Source organism: Delphinus delphis, chromosome 6 (assembly GCF_949987515.2).
Source record: "Delphinus delphis chromosome 6, mDelDel1.2, whole genome shotgun sequence".
In the NCBI taxonomy this organism is placed as follows: Eukaryota; Metazoa; Chordata; class Mammalia; order Artiodactyla; family Delphinidae; genus Delphinus; species Delphinus delphis.
In genome coordinates, this window is record NC_082688.1 from 94,722,307 (window position 1) to 94,739,518 (window position 17,212).

The window sequence follows — 17,212 nt, forward strand, 5'->3', positions numbered from 1 at the left end:
TCTTGTGTTTATTTTTATTTGTTCTGGTGTATGTTTCTTTTTTAAAGAATCCCTCATAGATGGTGGTCTGTTTTCTGAGTCCTTGGTGCCTAACAATGTCTATTGTTTGCCTTCTGTTTCACATTATACTGACCTTGGGCATGAGCTCCCTAAACCCTCCTGTCCTCACAGCATCTTCTGTATTTGTGTTGCTTCAGTTTTGTTTTTCCCTAGCATCTGATACTGTCTGCCCATATATGTCTTTCAGAATTATTCCAAAGCTCTCCTGCACTCATGGCACTCTTTTGTTTTCCTGTATTATTAAGAATCTGTTCTTTTAAAAATTTCTTTTTTACCATTTTGTGGGAATTGAGGCTGAAATGAGGGTAGATGTGTGAACTCAGTCCATCATCATAATTCAGTATCAAAATTTTGGCACGGAAAAATCAATAATTCATTCTTTAGAAATTTGTAGGGAAATAATAGTCACCAAATGATACCACCATTTGGGCTCAGGGATATACTGATGGCAGTTCTGTGTTGTTTTGGGGTTTTTTTTCTCCCCCTCAGCTATGTTTTACATTCCTTGTTCTGTGGACTCTCTTCTGGTAACATCGAAAATGTATGCTTTCTTCTGAGCAGATCCTCAGCCTAAACAAAGGAGAAAAACACAAACACACATCACACCTGAGAATGGGCCAGGCTTGGTGCCCAGAAGCTCTTCAATACAGATTTGCACGGCAGTCCACTGGACAAACTGTCCCAATTCCCAGGCAATATTATCTTCAAGGAAAAATTTGATCTCACAGGTACATTCCAGGCAGCTCTTGTTCAAAGGAGAGACTATTTCGAAAGTAAATGATAGAGCCACGATGTAACTCAGGGGAGTGAGACCTGTTTCCTGGTTCTAAGCAGAAAGCCCCAGACTTTACGGTCAGGGCTTAGAAGCAGTCTCATTAAGCAGGCTAGTGGCTCAGAGCCCACGTCCCTCCTCCCTGTGTGACTCAGAGCACACTGTGGAGCCTCTCCAGACCTCGTGGCCATAACAGTGAGACGATGAAGTGGTAGTCTACTTCATGGAGCCACTGTGAGGACTAAATTGCACACACAGCACTCAGAGCTGTGACTGCAATCACTGCCTGTCCTTGTGACCAGCCTCAAATTTCAAGCTAAAGCCTAGAAGCTTCTACCTTCAGCATGTGCCAGGATCAACATGAGCCCTTACGTAAATTTAAGTCTTAAAATGCAGCTGTTTACAGGTACACAAAACACACGTACACACTCCTCAAACTACATAATGGTATGTGTGTGTCCATGTCTTAGGTGTACCTATGCTTCTATACAGGCGTTTGTGCTTATACGTGTGTGTGTTCATGTCATACATGTATATGTGCTTATATATGTGTTTGTATGTGTGCATAGATGTGTGTACATGTATGCATATGTATGTAAATGTGTATAAGGGCATATATGTCTGTGCGTGTTTATGTACATGTGGGGAGAGTGTCTCCTTCCTACAGCCCAATCTATGTCTCATGAAGCTTCTTGCTTTACAATAATCACTGTAACTCTTTGTCAAGTGTAGCTATGCTGATGCTCACTCACAGTGTCCAAAGGGATGTTCCCGCTGTCTTTACAGGGTTTGCATTAGAATAAATATTACATTTGTGGGACTGTTTAGAACATGCTTATCTCTCAAGAGACTCTGCAACACGATCTTGAAACACTTAAGTCTGCCATATGTGTATCATATTTAAATAAAATACAGAGACAACTTCATTATGTGAATGACAGCAGGGCAATGGGAGGCACAGATTAACATTTCTTCTAAAAGAAAAACAGTTATTCCTAAAATATTTATGGATTCATTTCTTAAATTGCTTTATAATTTATAGAGGAAGTTGTCCTTTAAATGTCTTCCATAATATTAATGTCCTCCTAAAGCCATAATCAATTTTCCATCAATTTCATCAATTTTCCAAGTTGGCATGAGATAGATACTCTCTCCTAAGCTCTTCTCTCTCCCCAAATTATTACAATTATGATCTAATATTCAGTGCTCTGTGTAATTGAGAAAGCTGAACATAGAAAGTCAGACAGAAATTTGAGTATTAGCTTTATCATCTATATAGTGACACAAGCTTTCTCAGCAAAGCAGGTATATTTTAATTGTAAGTGCAACCCAGATCATCATACAAAGCAGGCAGGTGTATGTGAGATGCCATAGTCTTGTCACTATTTTAATGTAGCTCTCCACCTCCTGTGCATATATATAACTTAATGCCAGTAGAAGGTACTGTCTTACTCTGTTTCGGCTGCTGTAACAAAGCCCCGAAGACTGGGTGCTTATCGACAACAGAAATTTATTTCTCACAGTTCTGGAGGGTAGAAGTCTGAGATCAGGCAGAGAGAAGCAAGCTCTCTCATGACTCTTATAAGGGCAGTAATCCCATGGGGTGGGGGGGGGGCCACCCTCCCGAATGACCTTGGCTAATCCTAATTTTCTCCCAAAAGCCCCACCTCCCAATCATCATTACATTGGGGGGTACAGTTTCAATATGTGAATTTGGGGGACACAACCATTCAGCCCACAACAGGTTCTAGGTGTGTTGTGGTGTCTATGTTGCAAAGAGCAGCGTTCACTCAAGCCACCTCAAGTAGGTTTGGATGTATGACAAGGTTAGTGGGATAGCTTCCAGAAGCAAGCTGCCTAACCTAGCCTGGCAACGGAGCTGCTGACGCCTCTACAGTTAAGAGTCAGAGCACACTGCCCCATCTGGAAGCCCTGACTAAGGCTGCCAGCTCCCGGACATGCTGCACTTGCCATTGTCTGCAGCTACAAGATGGACAACACCCTGCCCATTACCCCAGGGAGCCAGCACCAGATAAGGTGACCTTCACCAAGATTGCCACAGAAAACCAAACTCTTCCCTGCTGGCCAGCAAAAATGAGAGCTCACTTCACTTCTGCTTCCAATGCTGTGAGAGAGCCTCTGGACCCCCAGGTGCATGGGCACCTAGGGAATGCAGGTGTTAGCCTCCCAGCCTCTGTCCTCCATGGGAGGATGGAGTGGAGGTCGATGTGGATCCATCCTACTCACCTTAGCTGAATTCTGGAAGCCACACAGAAGTGTTGCCCTCCAGGAGACCACCCACTCCTACGTGGATGCCACTGTAACTTCCAGGAGGGAGTGCTCAGTCGAGAGAATCTAGAATCACGGTGCCCATGCACTAGCTGCTGGCCACATGTGACCTTGTGCACCTAAATGGGGATGTGCTCCAGGTGTTACAATACACGCTGGACCCCAAAGACTTGGTACAAAACAAAGAATGTAAAACATCTAGTTAACAACATTTACATTGATTACGTGTTGAAATGATCATATTTACATGGCAACTGGGGTTAAATAAAATATATTCTTAAAATCAATTTTACATCTATGGATGAGTGGATGAAGAAAATATAGTGTATCTAGACAATGGAATATTAAAGAGAATTAAAGGGAATATCCCATTCCCTTTAAAAGGATGGGAGTTCTGGCACACGTTCCAACTTGGATGTACCTCGAGGACAATATGCTAATGAAAGAAGTCAGAAACAAAAGGACAAACACTGTATGAGTCCACTTAGATGAGGCACCTGGAGTAGTCAAATTCATAGAGACAGAAAGTAGAATAGAGGTTAGTAGTTAAAGAGGGGAAGATGAATGAGGTACAGAATTTCAGTTGGGAAAGATGAAAATAAGTTCTTCAGATGGATGGTGGTGTTGGTTGCACAACAGTGTGAATATTTAACAGCACAGAGCTATACACTTAAAAATGACTAAAATGGTAAATTTTGTGGGATTTTTTATCACAACAAAAATAATCAAATCCACCTGTTTCTTTTTTACTTGTATATTTTTTACTAGCATATGTATATATTTAAATTAAATTTTATATATCATTTACATATATATTAAGGTTTTATAAATATTCTACTAGAACATTTAAAATTATCTATGTAGCTTGCTTATTTCCACTGGACAGCCTGGGCCATCCAGGCTAAGACATCCAGCACACGTTTCCTTAACCAAATGACCAAGGTTAACATCACCAATAATAACACATGGTGACATCATGTACCCCTGATATGCTGCCCAGAGGACAAGATATCACCTTTCCGTCAAATCATAAGAAAACATCACACAAATTGAAACTGAAGGACATCCTACAAAATAACTGGCCAGTGCTCTTCAAAAGTGTCAGGGCATGAAAGACAAGGAAACACTGAGGAACCATTGCAGATTGGAGGGAGTGAAGGAGAAAGAGCTAAATGCAATGTGGGGAACGAGGAGATCTGAATAGTCTGTAGTTTAGTTCACAGCGCTGTGCCATGTTCTTTCTTAATCTTGATCATGGTTATGTAAGATGTTGACATTAGAAGAAACTGGGTAAAGAATATACAGTTACCCTGAACTATTTTTGCTACATTTCTGTTAGTCTAAAATTATATCAAATTTTAAAAGTTAATACAAATAAAGTCACCCATGTCAGATGCACTCAGGTAAGCTCTCTCCTTACCTGCACAAAGCCTGAATCTACATTCTCTCCATCCCCTCCTCACACCCCAGGCTTCCTGGGGGCTCCAGCCCAAGGTATTGAAATGAGACTTTTTGTTTGTTTGAGAGGTGCATAGAGAGGTTGTTACTGGATTGTGTTCAATGATGAAAGTAGTGTGTGTTTATTGTAACAAGTCAAAGAAAGAGCATGAATAAGGGAAATGGCAACAAATAATTCATTTCTCCCAACACTTCATTCCCACCCCAGAGGCAACCAAGTAGCAACTGGATGGCAGCATCTCTGTCTGTCTCCACGCTCATCAAACAGGGGTACACACATTTCTGTGGTTTTCTTTCCTACCTTTACAAAGGAATAAAATCATCTCATAAGTGTTACTCTGAAACTTGCTTTTTTTACTTAACAATTCATCATGGGTATTTCTTAGATATAGAGATATATAATTGGACCTAATATTTAAAGAGCTACATAATATTCCAACATTCTATATTATGATTGTACTATAGTTTCGTCAGCCATTTTCCTATTGATGGATTCATATCATTTCTGATTTTTTTTGCCATGTAAACAGTAACTATAGCCTTATCTGTTGGTACTCTTCTTTTTGAAGAATAGTCTCTGAAAGAAAGGGATGGCTAAGACAAAGGACATAAACATTTTTTCTTTCATTGAGGTAACATTGGTTTATAACATTATATAAGTTTCATGTGTACCACATTATATTTCTACTTCTGTAAACTCTACACCATACACACCACAAAAAATTTATTTTCCATCTATCACCACACAGTTGATCCCCTTTGCCCATTTCACCCACCATCCCACCCCTTCCCCTCTGGTAACCACTTCTCTGTTCTATCTACATGCTTGTCATCTAGTTTGTTTGTTGGTTTGTTTGTTTTCTATATTCTACAAATGAGTGAAATCATACAGTGTACGTCTTTCTCTGTCTGACTTATTTCACTTAGCATAATACCCTCAAGGTCCAACCAAGTTGTTGCAAATGCCAAGATTTTATCTTTTTATGGCTTAATAGTGTTCCACTATATATATATATATATATATATATATATATATATATATATATGTATAGTATCTATCAATATCTGTCTATTTTTCTCACACCTTTTTTATCCATTCATTCATTGATGAGCACTTAGGATGTTTTCACATCTTGGGTGTTGTAAATAATGCCATGATGAACATGGAGTGCATATACCTTTTCAGATTAGTGTTTTCATATTTTTTTGGATAAACACCCAAAAGTGGGATAGTGGAATCATATGTAGTTCTATTCTTAATTTTTTGAGGAAACTTCATACTCTTTTCCACAGTCATTGCACCAATTTACATTCCCACCAACAGTGCACAAGGGTTCCCTTTTCTCCACATCCTCACCAACACTTGTTATTTCTTGCCTTTTTGATAATAGTCATTCTAACAGGTGTGAGGTGATATCTCAGTGTGGTTTCCATTTTCCTAATAATTAGTGATGTTGAACATCTTTTTCATGTGCTTGTTGTTCATCTGTACATCTTCTTTGGGAAAATGTCTATTCAGCTCCTCTACCTACTTTTTAATCAGCTTATTTGTTTATTGTTGAGTTGTAGGAGTTTTTATATTTTTTAGATATTAACCCCTTATTGGATATATCATTTGCAAATATATTCTCCCGTTTGATAGGTTGACTTTTTATTCTGTTGATGGTTTCCTTTGCTGTGAAGAATCTTTTTAATTTGATGTAGTCCCATTTGTTTATTTTTGTTTTTTTTTTCCCTTGCCTGAGGACACATATTCTAAAAGATATTGCTAAGATCAATGTCAAAGAGCATAATGCCTATATTTTCTTCTAGAAGCTTTATGATTTCAGGCCTTACATTCAAGTCCTTAATGTAAAATTTGAGTTGATTTTTGTGTACGGTGTGAGATAGTGGTCTATTTTTTTTACATGTAGCTGTCTAGTTTTCTCAACATTTATTGAGACTATCCTTTCACCATTGTATATTCTTTGCTTCTTTGTCCATGTATGCATGAGTTTATTTCTGGGTTCTCAATTCTGTTCCATTGATCTATGTATCTATTTTTCTCCCAATGCCATGTTGTTTTGAGTACTATGGCTTTGTAATATAGTTTGAAATCAAGGCGTGTGATACCTCCAGATTTGTTGTTTTTTCCTCAGGATTGCTTTGACTATTCTGGGCCTTTTGTGATTCTGTATAAATTTTAGAAATTTTTGTTCTATTTTTCTGAAAAAATAGACATTTTGATATTTTTGACATTTTGATAGGGATTGTATCTTGTCTTTATCTGGTTTCTCTCACTGCCTTGTTCTGAGTACAGCCAAGGAGTCTGGAGCTAAGAGTGGTGTTTGTGCTCCAGTTTGTGACTATAGGATTCTAACAGAAACCTTGTTAGAAACGCACAGAAAATGAACTAAAACCAACCCTGAGAATGAGTATCAGAAGGGTATCTCCTCTGATTGAAAAACAAAATGCACAAAGAACGGATAAAAAAGATGTGGTGTGTATATATATATATATATATATATATATATATATATATATATATATATATACTGGAATATTACTCAGCCATTAAAAAAGAATGAAATAATGCTGTTTGCAGCAACATGGATGGACCTAGAGATGATCATACTAAGTGAAGTCAGACACAGAAAGACAAATACCATATGATATCACTTATAAGTGGAATCTAAAAAAAAGTACAAATGAACTTATTTACAAAACAGAAATAAACCCACAGGCATAGAAAACAAACTTATGGTTACCAAAGGAGATGGCGGGTGGTAGGTGAGGAGAGATAAATTAGGAATTTGGGATTAACATATACACACTACTATATATAAAATGGGTAAATAACAAGGATCTACTGTACAGCACAGAGAATTATACTCAAAATCTTGTAATAACCTATAATGGAAAAGAATCTGAAAGAGAATATATAAATTATATATATATATATATATATATATACACACATACACACACACACACACACACACACATATATATCTGAATCACTGCTATACACTTGAAACTAACAAAACTTTGTAAATTAACTATACTTCAATTTAAAAATATTGATATGAAAACAAAAAGCAAATAAAAAAGAAAGAAAAACAAAATGCATAGACTTCAGGACATGGATTTTAGTGACATTGATTTGGTGGCTCAGATGACCTTTTTGGACTCCTACTTGCTTTTGGATAATTAATTTTATTCCTAAGTGAATCCTGGGTGAGTAAATCATTTACTATTTGCTTAAAGAGTACTGGTTCGTTGCCATATCTTTGAAGTTCTAAAATTACTTGTAAAGTTCATATTTATTCCTTTTTTCAGAAGACCTTTTCCTAGACCCCTCTAACACTTTTCCAGTTGCATCTCTTTCTTGCCCTCCATTAATTGTCAGCAGATCCCAGCTATTTTTTTCAAGGGCTAGGTTTTTTTTCTTTTCTATATGTCTACTTATTTTTTTTTATTCAAAAATTACCGAGGGCTTCCCTGGTGGCGCAGTGGTTGAGAGTCCGCCTGCCGATGCAGGGGACACAGGTTCGTGCCCCGGTCCGGGAAGATCCCACATGCCGCGGAGCGGCTGGGCTCGTGAGCCACGGCCGCTGAGCCTGCACGTCCGGAGCCTGTGCTCTGCAACGGGACAGGCCACAGCAGTGAGAGGCCTGCATACTGCAAAAAAAAAAAAAAAAAAAAAAATTACCGAGCACTGGAAAATCATGTGGGGGTAGGAGGGAAGCATCATTATGTTAACCACGAATTTCAATTTCCTTTTCTGAATTTTTCTGGATTTTAATTTTTTTAATGAGTATTGATTGTTTATATGATAAAAAAAAAAGTAATAGAAATAATGCTATGGTCATGGCTCCCAGGGTCAGCTTTAATTTTGATTCCTGTATAGTGTAAATAATTGGCGTCTGATCATATATCACTCCTCTAAAATGTTCAGATCTTCGTTTATTCCAGACTCTAGGGAGCTTTAAGAAATGGAGCAGAGCTTAGTTGACAGTAGGAAGTTACACAGCAGGGTTGCCACTCAGAGCAGGAAGCAAGCAAGTACTGAGTTGAGTCCCACTCTGCTCTGTGTCCACTGAAACACAGACAGAAACTGTGGACCAACAGTTTTGAGAAGATATGTACATGCTGACATGTGTGAAGGGCAAAGGAGAAGATACATGAAACGTGCTTATGGAAAAATTCAGTACCCTTATTAAGGTAACACACTGAGCCTCTGATCAGGTACACCTGGAAGCTGTCTTAAACGATGCTGAGAAAATGCTCTCACACTGGAAATCGGCTTTCTTCTGATACCCTAGGTCTGGAGCTGAGCTAATGACCATGGTCTCCATCCCTGGCATTACACAGGCCAATTATTTACCTGTTGACTCTCAATCCTTTCCATCCTCTTGTGCTGGCCTCTGTGGCTAAAGGGATGGAAGTCTGCAGACCACCTGTCCTGGACACCTGCCAGCTGGCTTCCTGATGAACCATTGGTGGGAGATCAAAAGGAAAGGGGAAACAAAAGACCCTTTTGTTCTGCTCCTGGCAAAACCTTTATATGGGTTGAATAGTGTCCCCCTCAAAATTAAAGTCCACCCAGAACCTGTGAATATGACCTTATTTGGAAATAGGGTCTTCAGATGTAATCAAGTTAAGATGAGGTCATGCTCAACTAGGGTGGGTCGTAAATCCACTATGACTGGTGTCCTTATATGAAGAGGGAAATTTGGACATAGAACCACAGAGAGACACCATGTGACTATGGAGACAGATTGGAGTGATGCCAAGGATTGCTGGCAACAACCACAAGCTGGAAGAGGTAAGGAAGGATCCTTCCCTAGAGCCTTCAGAGGGTGCATGGCCCTGCCGACAGCTTGATTTCTGACTTCTGGCCTCCAGAACTGTGGGAGAAGAAATGTCTGAGGTTTTAAGTCACCCTGTTTGTGGTACTTTGTTCTGGCAGCCTCAGGAAACTCAGGCTCTCACAGCAGCATGGCTCAAAGCAGGACTCCAGCTGTAACTACAGGTGGCTGCACTCAACAGTGCTGGGGAGGTTTCAACAGCAGCTGCTGGACTGTGGGCTCCTGGGCACATGAGCAATAGCAGTAGATGTTCAGGACAGCTTGTAGCCCATCAGCGACCAGCACAGCATTGGCGTCTTGGGAACACCCTTCCTTACAGGTGATAACTGAAGTTCAAACAGCTAAGCAAGTCAGCAAGAGCCCCCAGGTAAGTAGAGCAGAAGTGTGATGCAAAGTCCACACTCTCACCACCTTGCCATGCTGCCTCTGAAAACACTGGATGCAAATGTAGTCTCACCCACAGTGTAGACCTCCAACAGTAACTCACATCTCAGAAACCCTTGGTGTAGCTAAAAGGTTAGTACACGCTTGTTGCCACTTAGTCAGTCAACAACTGATGGCACATTTATGAAGTGACAGACATTTTGCTAGATGCTTGGGCCATACAGATGAATCATTTCAGTTTCTGCTTTTGAGATGCTCATGGATGAATTTAGTTAGTAACTGCAGGTACTAGGCTAGCCCCTAGGATCAAACCAAGCAGGTAGGGATCAATGCTGGTCATCAAGTATATCCCCAGCTCTTACCCTGGAGCACGTTAGGATGGCATTTCTTGATCCCTCCTGACCACTCCTTGGCGATGGCAGCATTGAAACAGTGGCTGTCCCATTAGCCTAGGTGACCAAGTGACTGGTCACAATGAACAAAGTTCCCCTTTAACCTATGGTAGACATGCAGCATGAGCCATCTGAAGGGGCTAAGACTTTGGGCTACTTGTCACCGTAGCATAACCAGCGTATTTGACTGGCCCAACAAGTGAGATCAGTATCTGCTTTATAGATGCTCACGGTCTGTGAAGGAAAATGTACTCCTTTATTCAACGGGAGTCAGTAGACATTGCAGTCACTGGCATAGCAGTCTGCTGGAGAGAATGGGATAGCATTGCAGGATCAGTCAGGAAACTTCTAGAGGAAGGTCCCACTCAATGGAGCTGAGGAAGAGGCAGACACATGAACCACCAATTGCAATACAAGTTGATGGGTGCCAGAACAGAAGGACAGGCAGAGGGCTGTACTGCCACAGATGGAGCATGACGCTGTCCGAGAGGCAAGGAAAAGTCTCCTGGGGACCAGCATTGGACCTGGGTCTCAACAAGCAAGCCATGAAGTTGAGGCAAAGGGGAAAGGACACTGCACTGCACCTTTTAACTGAAATCGCTCCACTGTCTAGCAAGGTGCCCGTAACGTAGAAAGTGCTCACTAAAGTTTTGCTGGCTGAACGCATGGATGGAGCGTAGGCAAATTTCAGAGAGAAGAGAGACGTGTGTGAAGAGCTGGGGCCAAGAATGGGTGTGACTGTTCAGGGAAAGAGCGACCTTCATCTACAGACCTCTCAAACTCAGACCTTTCTTTAGTGTGTTCTGGGCACCACCCAGGAATCAGGACGTGAGGTTATTTCCTCCTTGATCCTCACCCTCCCTCTGATCAGCGCAGGCGCTCCAGAGAAACAGAGCTAATAGGAGATCTATATCTGCATCTATATCTGCATCTCTTTCTATATCATCTATATCTATATATAGATATATAGAGCCATATAGAGACATACATATATATATGTATATGTATGTAAAGAGATTTATTTCAAGGAATGAGTTCACAGGCTGGGAACTCAGGCAGGAGCTGACACTGCAGTCTTGAAACACAATTTCTTCTTCTTTGGGAAACCTCAGTTTTTACGGCCTTCAGTGGATTGGATGAGGCACACCCACATATCAAGGGCAATCTCCTTAAAGTCAGCTGACGGTTGATGCTAACTACATCTCCCCAATACCTCCACAGCAGAACCTAGATTGGTGTCTGATTGAACAGATGGTACTTTAGCCAAGTTGACACAGGAAACTACCCACACACCCTCCAGACCATTTCTCCTGCTTCCTCCCTAAAACCCCGGCTCCTTGGACAACCACGCCATCCCTTCCCTTGCTGCCCACACGTGACTAATGCCTCCTCGGCTGTCCACAGCAAGACTTCTGCTCCTGGCTCTCTACCCTCCTCTCCATGCCTGCTCTTGCCATGATCCTCAGATGGTCCACAGTGGTGCTGGCTGAGTCACCCAGGTGCCAGTTGAGTCAGCTGTCCAGTCCATAGTCGCTTGTTTCCAGGCTCCTTCCCCCACCACAGAGGAGACCGTAGAATCAGACTAAACTTTTTGTTCCTGGATGCTTCCCATCAGCTGTGTATCAGTGCACATATACAAGCCACAGGTGGTGAGCTGATATCCTAGGATCTCTAACTAGATCAGCCTCAAAAGCCTAACCGCTCACACTCCAGAAGCCAAACCAACAATAAATAGGGTCCCAATACAATGACGACACTCCTGAACTGCCTAAACCCCAAAAGGGGAACTCTGGGGATATGCCTGAGCTTATACTATTATGAAAGGGAATCCTAACAAAATAATTATCTTTGAAGAACTTAGTTCGGGTATTTGCCTCTGGGGTGAGACTCACCAAACTAAACCCTGAATCCACCACAGGATAAATATTTTCGGCAAAAAATTTAGAGTTGATTTTTCAGGCTTTTGCACGTTTGGAGGGCTGGGACACAAATCAGTAGGTAAGTTATTCACTCATTTTATAGGAGCCAAAATATCTAGGATTAATATACACAGCTGTATATAGCTGGATCTAGATCTACTTATATCCAGTCATCCATCCACCCATCATCCCTCCATCCATCCGTCTATGCACAAACATGTCCTTTGGCTCCAGTGCTGTCTTACTTGCCAATAAAAATAAGGTGTTCATATTTTACCTCGTTGACACACCACATAAAAATTATCTTCTACTCAGCAATACAAATAAAACCTCACACTTGCCCCAAGGCTTGAGGCAGTCCCCACCCCTCAAACTCAGAATTGTTAGAGGTATCTGAAGGCCTTTCTGTCACTCTTCCCGGTCCAGACTTGTTTGGCCCAACTCAGAGGAGGACTGGGGCCCTAAATCACCTCCAGAAGACGCCAGCTGCTCATCTCTCCCCACTCCAGAGGCTTTGGCAGCACCTTGCTGCTGTCACAGAGCCAGCCCTGCTTTTCAAAATATACAGAAGGGCAGGTTCTTGAGTCACGTATCTCCCCAGACCACAGCCAAGGGCAAAGTAGCGTTTCACTTCTGCTGCAAGTTCTGCTGCTGTAGACCATGCATGTGCTGGGTACTGGGCACACAGTATAGGCCCCCTGACAGTTTCCAGTGTATGGAACCAAATGTCTAGTATGTTCTGAGAAGTAAACGCTTTGGGGGTCAACGTGACAGCGCCCAGTTAGGAGCGTGACTGAAGACGGGCACTCCCAGCTGAGAGAACAGTGCAGGCAAAGACCTGGCAGAAATAGCAACAGCATGATTTCAGGCCGGTGGGAGAGGCCAGGCATGGCAGGCCCGGTGTGAGGGACAGAAAGGCGAGGCTGTCAGCAGGCCAGGCCAGGCCAGCCTAACACATTAGGACCCTGAGGCCTCTGAAGGTTTCCAGTCCTAGGAGCAGCAGGCTTTCTTTTGCATTTTATTTTTCCCCCAACATTTTACTGTTATATAATTTCAAGTATACAGAAAAGTTGAAAAATAGAACCCAAAGACTATGTGAGTGTAGATTCAATAACTGCTTACATTTTCCTGCATCTATTTTTGTGGGCATTGGGGGTGTGGGGGGGAGGTATCTGTTTGTTTGTTTGTTTACTGTCATTTGCAAGTAAGCAGCAGACATCACGGCCATTTACCTCTTTTTTTAAAATCTATTTTATTAAAGTATAGTTGATTTGCAATGTTGTGTTAATTTCTGCTGTACAGCAAAGTGATTCAGTTATACATATATACGCATTCTTTTTCATATTCTTTTCCATTATAGTTTATCACAGGATGTTGAACATAGTTCCCTGTGCTATACAGTAGGACCTTGTTGCTTATCCATTCTGTATGTAATAGTTTGCATCTGCTAATCCCAAACTCCCAGTCCATCCCTTCCTCACCCCCACCCCCCAACCTTGGCAGCCATAAGTCTGTTCTTTATGCATGACCATTTACTTTAAACGCTCAGCACGTGTCACAGAAGAATAAGGAGCTTCTCCCACCTTAGCACTCCCCGCTAACATTATGCTGCCCAGTCCATGTTCAAACTTCCCCAGCTGTCCTCAGAACGTGCCTTAGAGTTAAGGAGATGTGTTTCCAGGATGCCATCTAAGTTCACCCACTGCCTTTGGAGGTCACAATCTAGAACCACACTCTTATCCTAATACACTGACTTCCTGAAGAGTCCAGGTCACTGGAACATAGAAGGATGCACCACATTCCGTCCCACATTCTGGATATTTCTCACCATTTTCCCGTGGTGCCATTCGGTTTGTTTCTTTATTCCTTGTATTTCTTATAAACTGAAAGTTAATCTGGAGCCTTCATGAGATTCAAGTTAAACATTTTTATCCAGACCACTTCATAGACGATACCGGAGCCTTTGTGTCACTTCATTCCAGAGGCACACAATGCTGGTGCCACTCAGTGATGCTAACTTGATCAGATGGACAAAGAGAGGCCCCAGGACCGCTGTGTAGTAGAGGAGCATGCCCTTGTAAGTTACAACAGTCATGGTTGGGATTCTTTGGCACTGAGTGACCATCTGATCCACAACGTCACTTTCACAAATGGTACAAGCACCCACTGACAACCCAGATTTGCCTTGAGGATGAGAATTCTGCAGCATGGCTGGAGGATGAGATGGGAGGAAAGGAAGCCAGTGTGGCAGCCCGGCATCCTCCGCCAGAGATATGATGTTGGTCCAGGCTGGGGTGGGGCTGGGCAGAGAGAAGAGGATGCATTCCATGAGGGACACCAAAGAGGTGAAAGAATGAGATCTGGTGAGGGTTCAGTGGAGATGGAGAGATCTAGGTTTGGGTGTGAGCAACTTGATGGATATTGTGGACTTCTTGCCAAGTGGGAGAAGGCAGGAGGGGAAACAGGATGGCCAGAAAGAGGTGGCGCTCAGATGCAGACCCCTTTGGGGCATCCAAGAGACATGCGTGAGGCTGCTGGATGCGTGGGCCTGGCCTCCCGAGAAAGGCGGGACTGGGGGACTCCGGGGACTCAGCTCACTGGCCAGGATCAGCAGGCCAAGAGCAGAACTAGAAAGTGGAAGACAGCCCAGGAAGAATCCTTGAGCACAACATGGAAGGAGAGAGTCAGAAGTCCAAGCTTGCCCATTCTAGGAACTAGGGGGAGAGCACCCGAGAGAGAGAAGATACCGGAGAAAATGAGAGAAGAGAGCATCTCAAGGTACACAAAGCTGTAAGACTATCTCTTTTAGAAACAGATATTTTTATTTTTGGGGGGTGTACGCAGGCCTCTCACTGCTGTGGCCTCTCCTGCTGCGGAGCACAGGCTCCGGACGCGCAGGCTCAGCAGCCATGGCTCACGGGCCCAGCCGCTCCGTGGCATGTGGGATCTTCCCGGACCGGGGCACGAACCCGTGTCCCCTGCATCGGCAGGCGGACTCTCAACCACTGCGCCACCAGGGAAGCCCTAGAAACAGATATTTTGATACAATGTGATAGAGATGATGATTGATGGAGAAAGCAGAAAATGTTAAGACAAAAAACTTACCATTAGGCAGTCTATTGTTTTTAATTTACTTAATTTGTCCCCAGTTTTATTGAGATATAATTGACATACATCACTGTAGAAGTTTAAGATGTACAGCATAATGTTTTGACTTACATATATTGTGAAATGATTACTATAATAAGTTTATTTAGTATCCATCACCTCATAAAGGTATGAGAAAAAGAAAACAAAAAGGATAAAAATGTTTTGTCCTTGTGATAAGAACTCTCAGGATCTACTGTCTTAACTACTTTCCTACATATCACACAGCAGTGTTAGCTCTATTCATTATGTTGTGCATTACATCCCTAGTGCTTATCTTATAACTAGAAGTTTGTACCTTTTCACCACCTTTCTTCAGTTCTCTCTCCCTCTACCCTCTGCTTCTGGTAACCACAGATCTGATTTCTTTTTCTGAGTTTGGGGTTTTGGGGTTTTTTACTTTTAGATTTCACGTATAAGTGAGATCATACAGTATTTGTCTTCTCTGTCTGACTTATTTCACTTAGCATAATGCTTTCAAGGTCCATCCATGTTGTTGCATATGGCAAGATTTCTTTTTTTATGGCTGTTTAATATTCCATTGTATATATGTATATATGTATATATATATATATATATATATATATATATATATATATATATATATATATATATACCACAACTTCTCTATCCATTCATCCACTGATGGACATTTAGGTTGTTTCCATGTCTTGGCTATTGTAAATAATGCTGCTGTGAACATGAGGGTGCATATATCTTCTTAAGTTAGTGTTTTTGTTTCCTTTGGATATATTCCCAGAAGTGGAATTGCTGGATCATATAGTAGTTCTATTTTTAATTTTCTGATAAAAAGTATAAAAAATAAAAATAATTAAAACTTTTATTTTTAATTTTTTTTAATTTTCATACTCTTTTCCACAGTGGCTGCACCGATTTACAATCCCACCAACAGTGCACAAGGGTTCCCTTTTCTCCACATTCTCACCAGCATTTGTTATATCTTGTCTTTCTAATCATGGCCATTCTAACAAACAAGAGGTGTTATCTCATTGTGGTTTTGATTTGCATCTCTGTGATGACTAGTGAAAATGTCTATTCAGCTCATAGCCCATTTTTTTTAAAGTCAATCACAGTCCACAAATTAATTTCATGGCCCATTAGTGGATCCCAATCCACATTTTGAAAAACACCACTGTGATAAGTCCCCAGACCATCAGTAAACTCTGTCTCCCTCCTGAAGCTCTCCCATGAACACCACCCTCCCACTTGGGTAAATCTGAAAAAACATGTGAGTCCTCTGGCTGGGTCAGGTGGGCACAGGGAGGAAAGATGCAGAAAATGAGAGACCATAAGAGGGTGTGCCCACAGGGGTGGGAGGACGATCCAGGAAAGGGGGTGTGTCCAGGCTGATCCCTAGGTCTCGGGACCCCTTCGTGCTGTTGTTTCACCTGAGATCACGAGTCATCCTATATCACATTCACCAGTGTTCCCCAAGTATGGCAAGCCCCTTCTCCCAGTCACCCTGGGAGCCTGTTCTCACTCCAAGTCCTGGACAGCAGGGACCCTCCTGTACACTAGAGCTCGACTCCCTTCTCTACCTCCACCTGGCTCAGCCATCTGCCCAAACCTCCTTATATAAAAAGCAAAACAGGAGTTCATGTACTCCCTAACCCCAGGCAAATGGGCCTTCTTACCATATTTTTTAGCTACAAGGAAGGTATAATGGCTCCTTTGCAAGACAAAGGTGATCCTTCTGCCTTTCTGGTTGGTTGGTTGGTTGGTTTTTAAAAAGGCTTGCTGTTGATCTATAAGAAAGTTTTGGGGAGATTAAGAGCAGCATGGAATTTAGATGTTGGCCTGATCTTTAATGCATCACAGACACACAGACACACACGCACACACACACACACACACACACACACACACTGCATGGACATGACAGCCAGCAACTTGGGAACCACTTCAGAAACTCTTCTGTGA